This window comes from Palaemon carinicauda, chromosome 11 (assembly GCF_036898095.1).
Source record: "Palaemon carinicauda isolate YSFRI2023 chromosome 11, ASM3689809v2, whole genome shotgun sequence".
In the NCBI taxonomy this organism is placed as follows: Eukaryota; Metazoa; Arthropoda; class Malacostraca; order Decapoda; family Palaemonidae; genus Palaemon; species Palaemon carinicauda.
In genome coordinates, this window is record NC_090735.1 from 12,526,811 (window position 1) to 12,529,310 (window position 2,500).

At 32.4% G+C, this 2,500-nt stretch overlaps 1 long non-coding RNA gene across 1 annotated transcript in view; it reads left to right on the forward strand.

The window, feature by feature from the left end:
* Positions 1–2,500, forward strand: part of LOC137649619 (uncharacterized) — a 639,795-nt gene that overhangs the window by 188,364 nt on the left and 448,931 nt on the right. The window contains exon 2 of the long non-coding RNA XR_011045789.1: positions 1–37. This exon is cut by the window's left edge and continues 123 nt beyond it. This is a non-coding gene — a long non-coding RNA (uncharacterized lncRNA). The remainder of the gene's footprint in view (positions 38–2,500) is intronic.

Consider the following 2,500-nt stretch of genomic DNA (forward strand, 5'->3'; position numbering starts at 1 on the left):
AAGAAATGGTCATCATTGGGGAGAACACTGCCGGCTGGTAAGTACTGCAATTAGTGCAATATCCATTGCTTTAAATTGACTTATCCCCATAAGGAAATTATTGATAGAGGGGAACGATTTCTGTCTCGTGTATGTCTGGTTGCTGGTAATTAATAACCATAAAGATGTTCTCGATAGAGGATTGGTCATAGGCATGCAACTTATGGTCACTTAATGAGTGGCTGAACACAAATATTTCAGCATTCATATAGTTTCTTAACTGGTACGCTGTAGCAATTCATACTCTCTGGGATATGTAAGTGGTAATTCTATACCTTTAAAATGGTAACTGGCCTTATCCCATCGGTCACAGAATTTTACCTTCGCCAACCAAGTTGGAAGGAGGTCATGTTTTACCCCCTGTTTGTGTGTTTGTTTGTGAACAGGAAGTTTGTCGTAGAGTGATGTAACTTGCAGGGATTAACTATGATGTAAAAAGCTGGAAATTATTAAATTTGGAAGGTCAAGGTCACGGCCAAGCAGAATGTCCAATTCACGCAATCAGCCATAAGTTAGGACATCGTTGTCACAGAAACTTAAAACTTGGTTCATATTTGAGTGTATGCAAATCCACGCCAATTAATAAATGTTAAGGTCAAGGTCGAGAAACAAACTGCCACGGCGGAGGTCTGCGCTCTACTGAGTGCCCCTGTAGTTGGTTATAGTTTCTTAGTTATGAATTTAGTAGGTTTTTGGTCATAGAGCAGAGATAATTTTTCAAATATAGAGGGTTATATTTACCTTTTTAGTAAAGTGTCATTATATAATTTAAATTTATTTAAGCATTTATACAGTATACTCGTCTTAATCTCTTTGCAATGAAATTACTGTCAAAATCAAAATATAGAATTACTGTCAAAATCAAAATATGGCAGACATGAGGGCTGAATTAGCTGTTAGGATTCGAACACTTTGGGTTTACTGCCATTTGTTAATTACCCATACTTGAATGTTAATATTATAAAGATTAAGGATAGTTATGCATATGAAGAGTTTTTGATGCAAAACTTTGACGCTTTTTTTGAACGTGTATTTACACCTTAAAGGTGTAAATACACGTTCAAAAAAAAAAGCGTCAAAGTTTTGCATCAAAATTTTTATATCAAAATTTTGATGCAAAATTTGAGTGTGTGTAGGACGTTTTGATGTCAAAATTTTGCTTCAAATCTTTTCTTGACATCAAAACGTCCTACACACACTCAAATTTTGCATCAAAATTTTGATGCAAAATTTTGACGCTTTTTTTTAACGTGTATGGGCCCCTTATGGAATACAGATGAGTTACGAACAACTTATAGGCATATTTTATTTTCAAATTTTTTTTTTTTTAAATTTAAACAATCCAAAATTATTTGAGATATAAAGAAAGTGAAGATTTTTCGTTATTCTATTAATTGAAACTAGAATATGAACCCAACTACCTAATTAACTCCTCCTTCTAAACTTCTTAATTTATTCTAGATTCACTGATATTATTGGTATTATTATTACTAATTACAATCATTTAAAGTATTTAATAATTTTAAAGAAAAGGGTGTTTCTGTGATTTCTTAACATACATTTAGTTTTTCCTTTTCTGGGCTCCGTTATCTAATATCACTAATGTTACGGATGTAATAAACAATCATTTGGTGTCAGGATAACGTGAGATTACGTCGAACTTTTGTAGTTTCTTTTGATAAAAGCGAGTCATCCTCGGCCAAAAATCTTTGAGCTTTAATTTAGTAACCACATCACAGCTGACATACGCTCAATATATACACAATCTTAATGAGTTTTATTTATATATGTATAGGCCTCTCTCTCTCTCTCTCTCTCTCTCTCTCTCTCTATATATATATATATATACATATATGTATATATATATAAACACACATGCATATGTGCAGTATATATATATATATATATATGATATATAATATACATATATATACATATATATCTATATATATAATATATATTTGATATATATATATATTATATATATATAAATATATATATATAATATATATATATATATATATATATATATATTGAGAAAATCAACAAAACCTCCGGAAATCAGGCTAGGTTAAGGTAACATTAACAAATATAGGAAAATCCTATTGAAAATAAACTAAAGCCTAAGGCCTGAAAGACAAGAGAAAATACAGGAAAATTCGGGTGAATCAAAAGATATTTTCCTCTGGCAAAAGATATTTTCCCTTCTGGGTGAAAAATTCGTGAAGTTTTCCGGCTCTTAAAGGCATCTCTTTCTCGTTAAGGGCAATGCATCATACGTAGAGAGAGAGAGAGAGAGAGAGAGAGAGAGAGAGAGAGAGAGAGAGAGAGAGTTCGTGTTGCATACCGAGACACACCAGAGGGAATAGTCGTAAATGAGACTAATCTGTGAGTTCGGACAAGTTGCCTCTAATTGGGGCCAAGTCAAGGAGATTTGAGGAATTGGTAAAGCCGAAGACCA